Source organism: Dromaius novaehollandiae, chromosome 23 (genome assembly GCF_036370855.1).
Source record: "Dromaius novaehollandiae isolate bDroNov1 chromosome 23, bDroNov1.hap1, whole genome shotgun sequence".
Taxonomy (NCBI): Eukaryota; Metazoa; Chordata; class Aves; order Casuariiformes; family Dromaiidae; genus Dromaius; species Dromaius novaehollandiae.
Genome location: NC_088120.1, coordinates 6259130 through 6277328, shown reverse-complemented (window position 1 = coordinate 6277328; position 18199 = coordinate 6259130). Strand labels below are relative to the sequence as shown.

General features: G+C 47.7%; 2 long non-coding RNA genes across 3 annotated transcripts; one reads left to right on the top strand and one right to left on the bottom strand.

Annotated features, from left to right (window-relative positions):
* On the bottom strand, positions 1 to 5751 carry LOC112981209 (uncharacterized). The gene is made up of 2 exons (XR_010392656.1): positions 4703 to 5751; positions 1 to 2637 (listed from the first exon to the last, which is right to left on the bottom strand). It is a non-coding gene; the product is annotated as an uncharacterized LOC112981209 (long non-coding RNA).
* LOC112981208 (uncharacterized) lies at positions 2604 to 14248 on the top strand. 2 transcript variants are annotated; one of them, XR_010392655.1, is made up of 4 exons: positions 2604 to 2692; positions 7679 to 9346; positions 12014 to 12161; positions 14141 to 14248. It is a non-coding gene; the product is annotated as an uncharacterized LOC112981208 (long non-coding RNA). The 2 variants fall into 2 exon arrangements; XR_003258648.2 differs by lacking the exon at positions 2604 to 2692 and having other exon boundaries at positions 7287 to 9346.
* Positions 14249 to 18199: the final 3951 nt, after the last annotated feature.

Sequence of the window (18199 nt, the reverse complement as noted above, 5' to 3'; positions counted from 1 at the left end):
TTGATTCAAAAGGTTTTTTATTTTTACACTTAATTCCTTTTCACTAAAATAGGTACATAAAGAGAACAAATTAATCATTGCATTTCAACCCAAAGAATAGATTCTGTTCTTATCGAAATGGTTTTCTTATTATTTGATACTGTGGCCAAATGAGAAATCAGTTATTTGCATGCCTCCAGGTAGATGTCCCTGACCCGGGTATCCTCTTTGGCTAAACCACCTCTCCTCTTCAGCTCGGCATCCAGGGAGCTGCTCAGCATCACGATGTGGGACACCAGCCCAGACTGGGAACCTGGTGCTTGTCCCGCAGGTTTCCCGGGGCTGAATGGCAGCGTGGGCAGAAGCAGGTTGATGTCTTGCTGCATGAAAATGAGCTGTTTAGACATTTCCGAATGGAAATTCTATGACGTTCAGCTCTGCAATTTTTTCCCCCTGGTATTCTGAATTTTCTGTCCCTATTTGGGACAAGCAAATGTCAAAACATCAGTTTTGAATGTTTATCATCTTTGTCTCAGAGCCGTTTGGCGATGAGCGGAGTGGCTCGACACAAAATAGAGTGGTGCCGATGGTTTATTGCTCCCTCGTATCACGCAGGCTCGACACGTCGGGTGCAGCTCACGCTGCAGCCAGGCAGACGGACAGCACGGCTGCCAGCTCCTGGGTGCTCCCAGGAAAGCTGCTTCCACACCAGCCTGGAAATCGCCTGCTCTGTGCTCATTTTTTGAAGGCAGGTGCTCTGCGAGCTCCCTCCCTTCCCAGATCTGGCTGTGCACCCCTGCCACGATGCCTGTCCCACCGGGCTCTGGTCTCCCCACCGCTGCCCGAGCCTGGAAATGGGGGGGGAAAAGGCACCGTCCGAACAGGCGCTGGTGCAAGTACGGCTGGAGGATGGGGTGAGGCGCTGGGCAACGCGTCCCTCAGCTGTCTCTGGCTTGCACGCCAAGGCAGCCAGCCCGTGTCCTTCAATGAGCTGTCCCACAGCAGGATCCCCTCTGCCCAGTTTACCTCCATCTCCCAGTGGAATATGGGCCTGGGAAGTCCGTGCCACCGCACCAAATTCCCTGACTTCATTTACTTTCAGCAAGGCAGGAGGAGGTGGCTGCAGGATTTCCACTGTGACCTGGATTTCCACTCTCCCTTGGCTGGGGAGTTTTGCTCTGCTAAAGCCTAATTACATGCAGGCACATGTTATTTGTGGAGCCGGACTCGGATCTTGGCTTCTAAATAAAGCCCTTCACATGGTGGAGAGGAAGAGGAATGAACGGCTACAGAACCATTAACACTAGCATGGGAGTTAATGAGTCTTAAAGAAATCATGCATTTCACTGGCTGGTTGTCAGAGGCCAGCGGCAGCTGGACCTGCTTTTAACAGTGGTCTATTTTACTGCAGCCTTTTCCTCCTCCTTTTAAAGTCACTTAATATTTCATGAACATCTGTAGGGCAAGGCATTAGCTTCCTTCTCCAGACCAGATCCCGATAACTCACTCGCCGTTTTTATTGCACTTTAAATGCTTTATGCGAGCGCTTGTGAAACCTTTAAACGTGCTTCCAGTGTGGCCTTCCTCGCTTTCTCCTCCCCATGGTGACACCTCGCAGTGGGCTGTGCTGGTCAGTGGTACCGCTCTTGGTGTTGCAGGTGGCATCTAAAGGCCTCCAAGCAGGGTCCTGTTCAGCTGGACCTTTGCAAACATGGAAAAAGTCCCTGCTCCGAGGGGATCGGTCTTGGATACGATCTAGCACTGCCTGCGGGGAGGCTGCTTCTCCTGGATGCCGGCTCCTGCTTGCCCAGGAAAGGTCTGCCTTGGGAGGGGCGGCATTTATCGGGATGATGCATGCATGCAGCCCAGCTTCCTGACACGCTGGAGCCCGTGATCGCCAGGGGAGCACCACGCTGGGGTCTCTCTGGTGCTTTCGTTTGCTCCTAAATGAATCTTCAATTGGCAGTGATGTAAAAGGGAGGGAGAGAGGGATTTCTGGTCACGACCCTCACGCCTGTTAGGTTTTCTTGGCACTCTGCAGGTTTGCTGCTGCTTCATGTTTGGGGTGCCTATGATTCACCAGGCTTTGCTCTGGATTTAAAGATGAGGCAACAGGCCTGTGATGGAGGAGTGGAGTCTGGAAGAGTGCTATGGGCTACGGGACATGCCTGAAGCGCAGCCTGAGGCTTACAGCAGGCCCTACCTGCCCCCCTCACGCTCAGAGGGCAGCGGTGGGAGTACGGGGGAGCTCCAGGGGAAGCCTGGCACGGTGCCTTGCAGGCATGGGCAGCCCTTGGTGATGTCGCTCCCCGGTGCTTGCTGGGGTGTTGAGGTGACCACATGTGAGCTGTGTCCCCACAAGTGCCTCAACTGTCACCCAAGAAGTTCCCTGTTCATCCCTGACCGGGCCTGGGCAGGAGAGGCGAGGGAGGGAAGCAGGAGCAATTTTGCAGAAATGGGCTTCTCTTTCTGTCCATGCAGCTCCCTCCCATTTCTGTTTCTTGGTAGGGGATTAAACCACTTTCCAGAATAAGGCAAGAATATTTCCTCTGACACAGAGACACAAACGCTGTGAAGCCATGGTTGTCCAGAGAAGACTGTCATTGCATTTTGGTGAGACCTAGAGTCTGGAAGCCCGTCACTGCTAGATGATGACCACTGAAGAACAACATGCAAGGAGACAAGATGGACAAAAGGTGGAAGCAGAAGAGAGGTAAAACCATGTTTATAAATGCTCTCAGTCATGATGGCCTTGATTTGCGATTCTACTGCTTGGATTGCTATTCAGGTCTACCCCATTGGCAACTGGTTACACTGCTTTGCTCTTAAGTCTATTTTCACAGGGCAATACAAACCCTACAGCAGAGGGAATAACTCCAAATACTCTTGTTCCAGAAGTTCTGTCAATCTCTTCCTTTAATTCTGGAAGATAACTTGTTTGGTTGTTCATGTCTCTTTGAATTCACTTTCCAGCTGCAGGGATGCATGGCAGACAGGAATAGCTAGGGAAAAGAAACTTTAAAATCTGTTCTCCACCCATGCACGTTCTTTTAGTATTCTCTTAAAGGATATAAACGCAGGTATTCACACTGGGAATGTCATCATCCCATTTAATCAAGGATCGGATATGCTGAGACGGACACATACCAAAACTCACGTCCCACCGCCTCTGCGTATTGCCTGTAAGACCTTCCTCAAGGAGGGGAGTCACAAAAGGACCTGAGCCTGCAGGCATGGGTCACGGTGCCAGACTTTGGGGCCACATCTTCTTGTAGATGTTATACCCCGAATTTGGCACTGAGAATCAGGCACTAAAGCATGTATGAGCAGAGCTAGGATCCTATGAAAAGCCAATTTGCTGAGAGGGATCCCGGCTGCTTATTCTGTCTGGCAAAACCTCCCACAGCACCTCAGGAGAGACACAAGCTTGAAATCTTAATTAAAAAGCAGGAACCAGGGTTTCATGCTAGGCTGATATTGTGACTCTCTTCCCTTTATGGACAATTCATATGCAAGCTCCTACTGTGTCTGTGGAATTGCTAATTTAAAGGAAGCTACAGATCTGTGCAGTGCAGGGCCTATGTCAGCAGTGTTTAACATCAGGAGAATGGAGGTGCGCACTGATGACTGTGGTTGTTAGGAACTTTATTTTTCTTTTTTTTTCTCCCAATCCTTCCTTTTCTGACGTCTACTTCAGAAACTATCTGAAGGAACATTGTCATGATCTGGGGCATATGGAGAGAGCACTTATAGACTAAGGCATCACTATTCAGGAATAAAATTATGCTTATTATGACCAACCAGCAGTAAGGTCCAGACCAGCACAAAGTGAAAAATTCTGGCTTCCTGGTAGAGAAGTCTCCTTTCGAAATTTGCAGGAGGAAGGAGGCAGAGTTGTTTGGAAAAACGTGCAAGCAACTGTGAGTGAGAAGGCTGAGAACAGGATTTGAGAGACCTGTAATTTATTTTTTCACTTTGACTTAAGCCTTGTGGAAACTTTGGGAAGTCAGGCTGATGTTTTCAAAGCTGGCGCAGACTATAACCAGCCAGATGTAACAGAGCTCTCCCATCTCCAGCTGAAACTGGACTGAGATACCAGCTCCTAGAAAGGATTGGTGCTTTTTTTCATGTCTGTGGATGCATGAGCATCTCTTTTGACGCATGACTTTGTAAAAGGTAATCTCATTACCTTACTTTCCCCATCTCTGGGGAATAACAAAATTCTCTTTTTTCCCATTATATCAGTGGATGAAAAGAGATTTAGAAGGGGTTTTGTAGTGAGGAAAAAGCTTAATGGGCGTGAAAGTGCAGATCATGTGGATGGCCCTAGTAGGAACATACTTTACTGGAACTAGGGACTCTTCAGGGACCGTCTGCACCGTATGAACGTAGATGTCCCTGGGAAGAGCAATACCTTCTTTGTGATCCCTTGGACGCCCTGACCCAGTCAGCCACGGTCCTTTGGCCAGGCATGACTTGCACTTCCTTGAAGAGATGCAAGAAAGATTTGAGTTCAGGTTGATGTCAGCAACAGATGAAATTCAAGATATCTTTATCTCTCCTCTTATGGAGGAAGGACTTTTTCAGACAATGCCTAATTTGGTTATGAGACTCACTGCCAGATCATGTTGTGGAGATCAAAAGCAGAAATGGGTTCAAAAAATGATTAGACAAATACTTAGAAAAAAGGTCTATCAAAAGCTTTTAAACACAAGTTACTTACAGATACATCTTCTGTCTCAGGAAGGCCCTAAGCTGCATATTGTCAGACTCAGGAAGGGTTTGCAGCCACATGCCTGTCTTGTTCCCACGCTGGCTGTGCAGGGGACTGGTCTAGATGGACTTTTGATCTTGTCCAGGAAGTTGTTCTTACATTATTCCCTTAACACAAATGGCTCCTGCTTCACGTCTAGAGATGGATCAAAACTGGAAGTGGAAAGAAGTTCAGATGGGATCTGAATCTGTTGCTAGTTCCTTGCAGGAAGGCAAGCCACAGCCCCGGGTTTGAGCATCTCTGTGAAAAGAAAAAAGACAAAACAGCATCCAAACTTCATCGCTCACTTCTGGCTGTGAGGATCTATCCCACGTGTTTGCAAAAGCTGCAGATCAGTGCGTGGAAGAGACCTTCTTCCTTTAGCACAGCGGTGGGGGCACGTGGACACAGGGCTGCATGGCTTTCCTTGGGGCTCTACCTGTCACAGGGGGCCCAGGAGTGCTTGAGCATCTTCAGGCTGTGAAGGGAGTGAGAAGGCAAGCACGGCCCGGTGTTAGGTACTTGTGCTCAGTAATGCTGTTTCCAGACAGAACAGGCCAGCGGTGAAGTAGGTTGATGGATTAATCTATCATCTCAGTGAAGCTGGGTTTGTGTCTGCCTAAGGGCATGGCTGTAAATGAGCCCCTAATGGATTCTTCTCCTAAAACTTCCCTGTAATACAGAAATAGCTGCATCCCTGAGGAGTGGAAAAGGGGGCAGAGAGAGGCTTCTGGCCGCACCAGAGGGTCGGGATAATGGAGCCCTGGAGTGGTGAGGATGGCAAGGGAACCTCTCCCGAAGCAGTCTGGGCCAGCCTGGTTGGTCTTGAACCTGGTCAGAGACTGTTAAACTTGGAGATGGAGCCGTCCCCCCTCCCTCACTCCCAAACTTTTCCTCTAATGCTTGCTGGTGTTGCTGCTGCTCTATTAAAATCCTATCACGATTATAAGTCCCTCTCAAAAAACACCCCGAAGGCACACGGCACATGGGACCAGGCATGCAGCTTCCCCTGCCCTTGTCTTCCAGCCCTGCTATGCTCCTCTCCTTCCCACATCCCCGCAAACCGTGACCCCCGGTTCAGTTCAGATCTGGGGTGGGAACAGCTTTGGTGTGTGTGTGACCGTGTCCCTTGCCAGCCAGGAGGGCCACTCTGTCTGAGCTCCCTCATGTGCAGCCACCTCCACGTCACCTCCTTATTAAGCCAACCCTTGTTCTCCTGCTGTGTTAGACAGAGGGAATCGCACCGCCTGCTATTTCCGTGCACGCTCAGCATAGCTGGGGATTCAAAGATGCTAATAGCATCGCATCATTTCTTGGTGTCTGCAAACAAACAAACAAACAAACAAACAAATGGTGCCTGCTCCGTGGCAGCTTTGGCTTCTAACAGCTTTTGTCAGCTTGTCCAGAGAGAGATGATCCCGACTGTGCGATGGGGATTAGGTCTTGGGAATGCCATTGTCCTGCTGGCTGAGGCTGCCGGGGGTCCATAACTGCAGGAACAGGTAGGGGGGTACTGGACGTGGCTGTGGGGACAGGTCTCTGCGCCAGTGTGAAGGCACGTGCTGGATCTGGTCTTGTTCCACAGCACTGCGGTGACCTTTGCAAGCCTGGTCTTTCTACCTCTTGGTCTACAAACAGGTCTTTCTTGCTGTCTTTCTTTCCGAGTACCTCAAAATATATCTGCAGGAAAGTGCTAGCATTGAGGAGGCAGAGAGAGGCTCAAAACCATCCAGCGCAGAGCAGGGTCTCAAATCTCTGAGTCTTGCCCGTCTCTCTGGGCAAGCTGCTCCAGAACTCTCTTTCAGGGTTTCTTGCCTGCTCTTGTGAAGTAGCTAAAGGCTGTCCCTGGCAGAGCCCAAACCAGCCATGGGGACCCTGGATGTGACCCCTGAGCCAGCCTGGCCATCCCCAGCTTAGGGGTGGTGTGGGTGTCCCATAGCGCTGTGGGAAGTCGCATGGTCCCCAAAGCAACGCCAGCTGTCTCGACCTTTCTCAGCTCACACCTTGGTCCATCAAACTCTAACAGCTGTGTAAAAGAGGGGCGTAAGCCCTGGCGAGCTGCTGGCTGGGATTCAGGGTGAAGGCACATTAATTATGGGAAGTCCAGCAAGCCCTGCCTGTGTGACATCTCCCATAACATCCCCTGAATGCGATGACTGCCACGGTGCCACCCGCATGCCAAACACCTCCGTTCTTGCAGGGCACTTAACGGTGAGCATCACCGGAGTTATTACCAGAGGTTGGGAGCTGCCCAAGGAGGTGTCGAGCCCATGCCTTGCTCCTGCTATCAAAAGAAATTGAGAGCATGTGGAGGAAAGCAAAAAAAATGCCACCAAGCTGAGCAACACCCCCATTGCACGTGGGATCTCTGTTGCTAATGAAATGTCGTTTGCTCCCACTCACGCTCAGTTTGTCCTGACTGTCTAAAATAAGGGCAGGGCAGCACTAAAGTCCCTAATACAGCTGGGCTCTAACCCAGCAGCTCTGTTAAGACGAGCATGTGTTAGAGCATTTGTTAATGCTGGGGTTGGGGGGAGGTGGAGGGGGTCACGACCAAGCTGATGATAGAGGCAAAGGAAGTCTGTGGCCCTGAAAAGTCCCAAGCTGGTGTGGGGGAAAACTGTGTTACTGCAATCTCCGTCTCGCAAAGGAGTTAACAGCAGTGCAGAGAAATGCAGGGCCTTGCACAGAGCCATTGCAGCAATGCCCTCTCGTGGGGACTTCTTCTGCTGTTGAGTTCAATCCCCTCTGAATGAGTTGGAGCTTTAGGATGCTGCAACTACGTTAAACTTCATTTGTGCAGGGCTGGTTTCTTTTTTTTCTTTCTTTCTTTTTCCCTTTTTTTCTTTTTTTTTCTTTTGCCATCATGCCTGTCAGTTGGGGCTGTGATTTTGTTTCCTCCTCACAGTCCTCTCAGACTTAGCAATGCCATCAACTCTTTTCCAGGCCAGAATAAGCTCCCCAACACAAGAGGATTCTCCAGCCCTAGTGGGACCTGAATATAGATCATCCAAGTCCCCCACCGACTGCCCTAGATGCAGAGCTGTGCTTTCCCCACGGCTGAGCAGGGATGCCAGGACCCCCTGCACAGCAACGCTGGATCGCTCAGAGCACCGAGGAACGACTCCAGGGAGACAAGGAGACGAGCGGAGCTGGTTCGCGTTTCTTTGCTTTTCAGCCGAGGCCCCACTGGCCTGATAAATATAAGCAAATCAGGCTGTGACTAGAGGGGGGAGTTCATTTGATGTCCTCCTGGAGCTTCTCTGCAGAGAAAATGTAGGAGGGGTTTCAGGAGTGAAAGCGGTGTCTCCCTTATCCCAGTGATGCCACAGGCTGGGGGAAAAAAAAGAAAAAACGGTTCAAGTTAAGCCAGGGAGATGTCGTGGGGGGCTGTGCTGTGAATGTGGTGCGGGCAAGAGGATGAGGCTCAGAGCTGCCCTGCAGACCAGGAGGCCACTTCTTGCAGCCCCGCACGTTTGCTTCCCGAGGGCACAACCTGAGCAGGTGCAGGCTGCAAAAGCTGCGCTTTGGTTGCGCCGCTGGTGCCAGCTCAGTCCAGGCGCTCGCTATGGCCACGCCACCCTCTCTCCAGCCAAAAATGTGATTAAACAGGGAGGAAAAAAGAAATGTTCTGTCTCTAGTTGTTTTTAGGTGGCAGTGATGATCTCAGGTCTTGTACAGAGTCTGGCAGGCAGTAACTTGCAAGGAATCTTTTTAAGCTGCCAGATGATTTCCTTCCCATTTTCTTCCATCACTTTTATGGACGTGCAGCCATGTGCAGGTTTTGTTGCGTCTCGAAGGGAGGTGGGAAATCCAGCTCGCGCTTTGCAGTAAGTGCCTGATTCATCACTGTTAATTCCTTTTGCCATTTGCCGTAATAACAATAATCAAAACGAATTAATTTGGTATTAGTGGGAAAAGAACATTGCGACTGCATGGGAATGGTGCTGCAATTGAGTAGGATATGTGTCTATTTAATAAAGTAAGATCTCTCTCTTTATCTCTTTACTAGCTCTCTACCTACCTATGACTACATTTTATTTTCAAGGACTGGCTATTGTATTAATGCATCTTATAGTTATACCAAAATGTTTTACATCTTTCACAGCATGTTTTAAATATTTTAGTACACATAAAGTAAATTCATTCATTTCATCCTTCCTTAGAATGAGGAAGATGATAAAAATTGTAGTTTCCTCTAGAACAAACCTACCTTCTTGCAGCTTATTGGGAATGAAACAAAATATATCAATTAGATGACCAGGTGGAGTTGTTTCCTGCTTACAGGGTAATGACTCTAGGCAGATAGACTTAACTCTCCAGGTATAAGACCACGGTGTTTATTAACAAAAAATGTATTTATATGGGGCTAATAGGAACCTCCATCCATTTATTAGTACCAGTAGATGAAGGTCAGACTGAATAAAAGACATACACGTATAAAATGAGATGCGGGTGCCAGATCTAGGGTCCTGCCCAGGGAGGAGACGGCAGAAGAGGCACTCCAACCGTGGTGAGATCTCAGAGAAATCCGGCACGCGCAAGGACCAGCTCCCTGGAGTAGCTACACCAGGACCTCCTGCCTTCCTTCAGGAGGGAGAAACCTCCACCGCGGTAGGTGACAGACCCGTCTGTACTTCCACAATACTCCCACGCTGTGCAGCAGCCCCGGTACGAGGTTTGCATTAGGTCCCCATGAACTGGCCAGGACGGTCTCCCATTTTACAATGGCTCCCCAGTCCCATACTGGGAAGCAGCAGGGACTAAATCGGCCCATGGCTCTACATTTAGCCCCAAAGCCTTTCTAGGCTTTCGGGTCTATTTTCTCCCCATCATTCGGAGGCAAACTTTGTGGGGGAAATACGAAAGAAACAAATTAGAATTGCCTCGCTGGTATGACAGCGGGGAGAGCTGTGAGTCTGAGCATCTGAATGGAATGATAAATCCCATCACTTAAACCGCGTAATGAATTTTCCTGGAGATTTGTCTCAGTGTAAAGAGAGAGAGGGGAAAAATGTATGCAATTCTCCTCCGATTTTGCAGAAGGGTTGCAGGCAGCTCTGACTGAAATGTGTAAATCTGAAGAGTTTGTGCTGGCAGTGCATCCAAATAGGTTGCCCATCCTTAATAGTTCAGGGTGCAATTTTCAAAGAAATGTCAAATCATCTTTGCCTCTCCTGGCATTTGGTGTAAAAACATTATTTTGTCCAAGGAACCTAAGAAAACTATAGTGTTCCAGGAGTAATTCTGCAGCTAAGTATAGAAAAGAGGATTTTCTGCATCACAGGAAAACATTTTGCTTTTGTGCTATGAGGACTTCTGTGGTGGTTGGAAAATCCTAACTCTGCCACTGATGTGCTGGGTGACCTTGGATAAATCATTGTCCCTCTCTGTGCTTATTTCTCCTTCCCTCCTCTGACCTTCTCATGTATTTAGGTTGGAAGGTCTGTGGGGCAGCAGCCAGCTTTTGCTGTGACCTTCACAGCACAGTGCCTGGTCTCATCCAGGAGCTGTATGGACTAGCTGGTAGGTTTGGAAAGAGCTTTTTTTGTTATTTTTTTGTTTTTTTTTGTTTTTAGTTGCATCCAACATAGCTGTAGATGGCCAGCTACAATGCAGGGGCCATGAGTTAGACCACAGCTGCTAGCACAGTGTTAGGATTTCCAAAAGAGCCCAGAGGAGTGGGATGCACATGTTAGCACAGCTTCCCAGCCTGGGAAGAAAGGACACCCTGGCACCAAGGTGCTTCAGAGCCTTTCTTTGGAAGGTCTGCTACAACAACGGCAAGAAACACAGGAGAGTCAGGCAGTTCCTCCAAAACGGACTTCAGGGGCTTGCAATGTCCATTGCAACCTCCCTTCCCAGTGAACGCTTTATAAATGTGTGTTTAATGAATGGCAATCCAAAATATTCATATTGTTTCTCTACAATATATATTCCAAGATAAATGACAGGCTGTCCTGTTTCTCCCAGCAGCTCCTGCCTTCCTTTCCCCACCTGAATACTGAGCTACTGCACATTTTCTTAAAGAATTTTCCCTTTTCAAAGGGAAGCTCAGAGAAAACTTTGCAAGTTGCCTCCTGTGGGACTGGAGTTCTGGGCATGACCAAGCCTACAAATACGTGCTAGGAAAAATTCATAGAAAAATGATATTCCCTCGGGTAAGGGGCACTTTTCCTCTGTGTTCGGACCACATTGTCTTGGCTCATTGCTGTTTTTTATCTAGAAGCTGGGGTGCTGGCTGTCCTGGTCATACTGAAGTGGCATGCCTGTGCAGCAGCACAGCAGATTTTAAAGGAAACCTGAGGATTCTCTGCAAAAAAAAGCGTATTTTAATCTTAAGAAAGGCTAATTTGTTCAAATTTCTGTGCAACCACTCTGACCTCTGATGCTACATGTGGCCACATCTCACAAAAGAAAGAAAAGATGTTCAAACAATCATCTCCTGAGCTTCTGGGGGAAGCAACACTCCTGCTCGCGTCCAGCAGCTGGATGCACAGGGACAGCCCCGATGACCCAGTGCTCAGCACCCAGCAGCCAGGGCACACGCTGGTCCCCGTCCCCAGGGGAACATCCCTTTTCACCTCATACACACCTGAGAAGTTCCCGTTAGCAGTAATTTCTGTCTTTCCCCATTTGCAAAAAATACTCGAAGCTGATCCAACTAGTCCGACAACGGACGGTTACAGATTTGTGGCACGGGGTACATTAGTTACATTGATTTGGCTTCGGAGCACCAGCAGAGCTACCTTTAGCTCCACGTAGTACATTAATGGGAGCAATAGGCATGACAACTCTTACACACAGAGGCACCGGGCTACTTAGAGCTGGTAAATGAACCTTGGAACTTACATAAAGCAGAAGGTAATGAAGAGTAATAGAAGTTTTAAGCAATTCATTTTTCTCTCCCTCACTCTCCTTCCCTCCTTCGCTTTCTTTCTTTTCCTTAGTCCCTTTCCTTCAAGGGCTGAGGCGAGCGGTCACTTCTTGCTCGAAGGGGTGTCCTAAAGGGGCACTCAGCGGACAAACTCATCTCTGTCCCCCTGTTAATTCTGCTGGGGTTGGGGTCAGATCAGTGCACACGAAGGGGAAGTTACTGAGTAGCCTCCTCAGTCCTCCCAGCTCTGCTGAATAAAGATTTACACCCCAAAAAGGCTACAAGACATTTAAAAAGGGATAAAAGAGTGGGAAGGGTTTGTTTTATTGTAGACAACATTCAAAATGTTTTAGAATTCATAAGCTTGAAAATTCTAACAAAATCTCTTTTTTTTTTCCTGGCAGGGCAGTGTGGAAGGTGCTCGGCTGGTTGTTCTTGCAATTAGCAGAGTATTATGATTTCTCCACCTCCTAATCTCCGACCCTGGCTTTAAGAGAGTGGGAACTTCTCATGGGGCACGTTAAAAATCATTCCTTTCATAAACCTTTTAGGGTATGTATGTATGCAGGTAGGTACCTAGCTACCTAAATACCTATGCGTTCCACCACAAAGGCATTTCGGTTGCTTAGTTTTTGGCTGGTGAACATGTGAATAGGGATTCAAGGGTGAAAGTCAGAAGTGCAGTGGCAATCTCGCCTGAGCAGCTGAATCAAGCTCAGCAGGGCCGCGATTTTGGGGACCGAATGTCCCTGGGAGATGGTTTCTCAAATTCTGTAATGAGGGTTTGCATCCAAATAGCAGGACAGAGTAGATGGGCCTGGTGCAAGGTTTTGGCTGGGCCAGGTCTCTAAAGGGTAGATGGCTTTCGAGATTCAGGTCTTAGTGATGGTTCACAACTGTCTAATGTGAAAGGCAGCTATTCTGCTCACCAGCTTCTGTCAGATTTAATGCAGCCTAATGCAAAATTTTTTGTCTTAGCTTTCCTGATGTGCTGAAGAGTTGAGAGTTACACTACTCCCCCAGAAACCTTTCTCGGAGGGAAAGTAAAGCTGTGTCTGAAATGAAATGTCTCAGCTAAGTTGAAATGGGAGGGCTGGAACCCAAAGAAACAATTCAGCAAATTACAAAAAATGTAGGTTTAGTTCATTACTATTGACTGAACTATTTATGGCCCTGGAAACCTCCTGATGTGGTGGAAAAGAAGTGTTTTCAGAATGTGTCATTGCACAGATAAAATTGAAATGTCAAATTTTTATTCCTGATTTAGAGGAAAAAAACAGAGAAAATAAAGAATATTCCAATTTACTCTTGCTTGCTGCAGGAGTGCTCACACACTTCCATTTGAAAGCGAAAGCATTGATCACGGTTGACAAAAGGACGCCGGTCTCGGCAACCCACCAGCTAGTACCTCTTCTGTGTGATGGTCTAATGGGTTAAACCCTAGACTTGAGCACTAAAAATCCAGGTCTGTCTCAACCACCCATTGTGTCATCTCAAGCAAAATGTGTCTTCCCATTTCCTTCTGGAAAATGGAAACTGTAGCTTTTGAGTGGTTGGAGCTGTGAAACACAAGGGTGGTTTGTTGTGAATATAGCTGAAATTTGCTTTTCTACCCAGGAAACAGGCAGCATGGCACGAAGTATTGCAGTGCAAATTACACTTTCCTTTATTTGGGCTTTAGATTATGGAACTAAAATTAAATTTAAACTCTTTGCGGAAAGGTAATTTTTCCTAATCACTCACGCTGCTGCACAGATCTCTACAACTTGATTACATTCTAATTAGATTAATTGGATGGAGAATAATTTCTTTCTCCAAGAAGATCAACTACAAAAGACAAGGAACTCTATATAGACTCTGCAGGGAAAAAAAAATACAACAGAAAAACCAACCCTCATTCAAAGCTCTAAAACCAAAGTGCAAAATGCACAGTAATTAAATTGTTAAAGAATTTATGAGCATATCTGGTTCAGCTAGGTTCCCCCCGCCCCTTTCCCCTCTTTCATCATTTTCCCTCATGCTCTCCCTCTTTTTCTCCTGACCATAAAATGAGATGTGGAATTCCAATTCTTCATTGATTTTTGAGATAAAAATTTAAGAAACTCGACTAACAAAAGGTTGCACTCCTGCGTTCTGCATGCAAAATGGATTGCCTTTGTTACAGGGGCAGAAAATATTGAACTGTATAATGCTGAGAGGTCTTTGGCCTGAATACTAATAGTCATTACTTAACAGAAACGAACATAAGCCAAGGAGGCTCAGCATCTCCTTATTGGCTTTGATATCCTGCAGCTCCTGGACAAAGGGAGAGATTGAGGGGCTCTGGGCTCAGATATGGGTCCTGGGGGGTCCAGGACTTGATTTTTTTTCTGCCTGGCCCAATATTACTGAGCTGAGCTGCCGAGACAGCTTCTTCCCAGGAAGCGTCTGGTTTGTAGCCCATGTAGGTATTTCAAAGTGAACGGGAATGTAGTACTAGGAGGTCGTGTTCTTGATGTCCTCATTGGATTTTTCATTTCTGCTTTCCTCAGGCAGAGCTCACCCTCACGCGGCACGACTGCAAGCTGAGGGGAGGCGGAGGGGGAATTCACTGGTAGAAACGCAGCGCAGAGGCTCGTCCTCACCTGGGAGACGTGGTCAAGCACAAGCGCGTCCCGGCTCTTCCCCCGCCGCGTTTCTGTGCGGATGGAACGCTCAAGCTGCAAACGCGAGACCGCCGGCGCCCGGGGACTCTGCGAGGGCTGCAGGGAGATGCCAGCTGGAAGCTCATCCTTGAAGCTCCTGATGTCTCTCAGCACCAGGTTTAGAAGCGTCAGGGCCCGTTAACTTTGGGGAAGGACACAGAGGCGCCTCGATTGCTCTCTGTTGTGTCTTAAAAACCCATCTGTGATTAGAACAGAAAAGAAACTTTGCTGATTGACCTTCAGTGTGCCCAAACAGGTCAATTATAAGGGAGCAAATGGGACCAGATACGTTCTAGTGACTCTCAGGTCAGTGCTACTCTATTCCAACCGGCCTACGAGGCTGCTGAGAAAATGTGCCTTCCCACTATTCAATGAACGAGCAAATTGTATCTATCTGCAGCTGCATTTAAGATCATCGCTGCTAAATGATACAGTATGTAGCACTCTTCCTTTTAACTTGCAGCCATTTGTTTCGCAGCTAGACGGGTGGCAGATTTATGCCTCGACAGTTCAGCGACTCTGCAAGGTGTTTGGCTGGTTTGTGCTGAATGCTAAGTGAGCTCTGGAGTTTGAAATATGAAAAGTATTTGGATAAGGCAGATAGGCCACCTTGAAGACATAATCCACAGGAATAATGACAGGGCCTAGCGAAGCCAAAACAAGCACTTAAATTAATAGCAAGAGATCTATTAAAGGGATTAGCCACATGTTGTAACACTTACAATGCTTTATCTCACAGTGGTTATGGCAGGGACTATATATTTCCCCCAAACAAATGGCTAGGGGATGATTTATAGATTAGAGAGGGTGGAGAGAAATTTTACAGACTTGAATTTCCAAATCTCCAAGCTTTGGTTGAGGGTGAGGGAGAGTCACTTGGCCTCTCTGGGGGCATCTCCACCAGTGTTTTAGTGGGGATCAAGATGTGCTTGTGAAGGAATTCCCCCTGCTGTCCCCATCGGTTGTGTTTTGGGTCACATCACGAAGCCATTCCAGAAAGTGTGAATCAGCTTCTGTCCAGATGAACCTAACTGCTCTCCAGGAGCAACCCAGTGTGTCCCGGCCATGTCTGGGCATGGAACAGGACTGGGGCTGGTCCAAAGGGACCCCAAAAACTCACACAACACAGACGCTGGGGCCTCAGCACACTCAGCTCCCATTGCACCACATAGCTTTTTAATGTAGACATAGGCAAGGAGACAAGTATCGCCCTCACTTTCAGAGGTGAGCTGTGATTTTGAGGACCCTCCATTTCTAGGGAGAAACTTTTGGGAAGGGTCAGAGGGGCTTCTGGTTTCTGAGAGTGCAGCACATCTGGGTAGTGCAGAATCACGTCTCTAAGGTTTATCCGTTTGGGCAGCTGAAATACCGTGAATTATTTCTGAAAATATAAGGCCCTGACATTTTGTTGGTACTAAGTGAACAGCTGGAGTGTCTATGTGTGCATATATACCTATATTTAGGAATATTAAAATGGCAAATTTGAGCTGTCAGAGGTCTGAGTGCTTGACTTTCCTCTTTTGATGTAGTTCTGTCCATGGTTTTTGTAAGATTAAAAAGAAGAAAAAAAGCAGAAGATGGAAAAACAGTCAACAAGACCACACGGTAGGGATGGAGCATCTCTTGGATCACCAGGTCTGCAATATTTAAGTCGATTCCTCCCCAAACCTGCCTCAGTGTGATAACAGGGAAGCTCTCCTGGACTGCAGTGGGAACAAAAGTCGTTCTCTAATCCTTAATGTCTCATTGGCACATAGCAAATTCTGGGATGTTCACAGACTCCTGAACCTCCTGGTTCAAAGCGCAGTCTGAGCAGATCCTTTTATATCATTCCTGATGCTTGTTAGTTAGTTTTAAGGGAATGGAAACAATGGGAGAATAAATTTTGTCGTTTCTTTTACAATGCCCCTAGAAGGGGCCTCATAAAATATGAATTCCACTGAATGTGCTTGTTTCTAAATTCAGAACATGTGTCCAAGTGAATTTGTAGCTCAGGAAATGAAGGACAAACTACCTCGGTCAGGGAAATCTGCAGCAGAGGAGCTGCCACCGCACTGCCCATCAGTGGACATCGGTCCCTCCGGCCAGCCCTGGCATTTTCACTGTTGGCTCCCTAAATACATCCCATTTTGACCTGTGACTCTCCCGTCCAGTCCAGCCTTGCAGTCCCACCACGTCCTGCCTGGGCCCCGATCCTTAGGATTTGCAATATTGCTATTAGATGTGCACGCAGGAATGGGCCGATGCCCCGTCCCTGGCAATGCTGAGGCATGTTTGCTGGGATTTGGTACCCTGACTCACTGTGACTTCCTCTGTCTCTGTAAAACAAAATCGACACTTCCACTGGATGAGGAAAGATTTTCCTGCCCTGCAAAAATGCTTGTGAGTTCAGCAGACACCCTCTGCCGACCTCGCTGGGATGGAGGGTGGAATTCTCTAACACCGTTTGCAAGACGAAAGCCTGAGAGAACAAATTGCTTTTGATCTGTGAAAGTAATTCCCTTGGCAATTCGGGGAGGTTTTGTTTCCATCCCTGCCGTGTTAACTTTATGTTTGTAATAATTAATTTCACGATAATCAGCTCAGCGTTGTGAAATGCAGCATCGTTTCAAACCACAAATTTCTTTTATTTTGCAAATGCCAATGCTGAAACACTAACAAAGATGAAAATGTCCTGGAGGCAAACGGAAAGAAGGGTGGGCTTCAATATAGCCTTTTTTTGCGCAAAATTTCAGTTTTGACAAATAGATATTTTCTGTAAGTCTCAGTTTCCTCCATGTACTGAAGACTTAGTTGGCCTCCAGGTCAATGTTTTTCTCCTCCTCGTTTAATTTCCTTGTTTTTTAAGGTGTGATATAAGCTCCCTGGAATGTTTTCTAGGGCTGCAGCAATCGTCACTAGCTGAGATCATTTCTCTTCGGTAAGTGAATAGTGCACCAGGGAGGGTACACACAGAGCAGTAGGGAATATTTGCAATAATTTGTGTGTCGTCATAAATTACCTGGCACGATGTGAGAGAGAGATGGGAGCAGGGTGTTTGATCAGACGAACATCAAGAAGTTGCAGGACAGAATCTCCCCTTCTTCATGGGAAAATTGTCCAGGTAAGAGCTGCTGTTCGCTAGTAATGTATAAGCTGGTACTGTCCAAATAGATGTGATCCACTGATGCTAGGGAAACTACGTGAACTTCTGCTACTACTTGTAGATGATCTGATCCATTTGCATTTCCAGAGTTTATACTGGCTTGAGACTCCTGGCTCCTTCCTTTCCCAGCTCAGTCTTGACACTCCTGTGTTTTCTTCTTTCTGGAGCGCCGTTTCCCCACTGCTGGAAGGAGGTGGGATACGGCACCTCACTGCCAGAGTGGGTGAGTGGTGAGGATTTGAGCTGAATTTTGCCCTCCTTGATCTGGGAGACCTCAAGGCCTCCACGTGTTCGGTTTTGCTGCTTGCCTCTGCAGTGGGCTCTCTGCAAACAGCTCCCAGGGCTTTCTGAAATAAGTGGTTGTCGTTGCTCTGCTGTGAACACCGAGGGGTGGAGGTGTGCTGAGACACGGAGGCTAGCAGCAGGGCCAAGCGCAGAGGGAACCCTCTGTGTTCATGCGCTGAGGTCAGGGCACGTTTGCGCCTCTGCGGCAGAGCCGTCACGCGGACTTGTTCACTTTGATCCTTGCGCAAACCGTACCCGTGTGATGAAATAACGCAGCTGTGGGTCTCAGGCGCAGGGATGTCTTTTGGGCTGCAGAGCCTCTTCTGCACCCTCTCCTGCTTCGGCTGCTCTCGGCTCGCTGGTGCCTGTGATGATCAGATGTTTAATTGGTGAGAGCACCTTGGTATTTTCTAGCTTTCCAGCTCTGCTTCTCTCAGTTAAAATCACCAAAAACAAGGAGCGTTGCAAGTAATTTT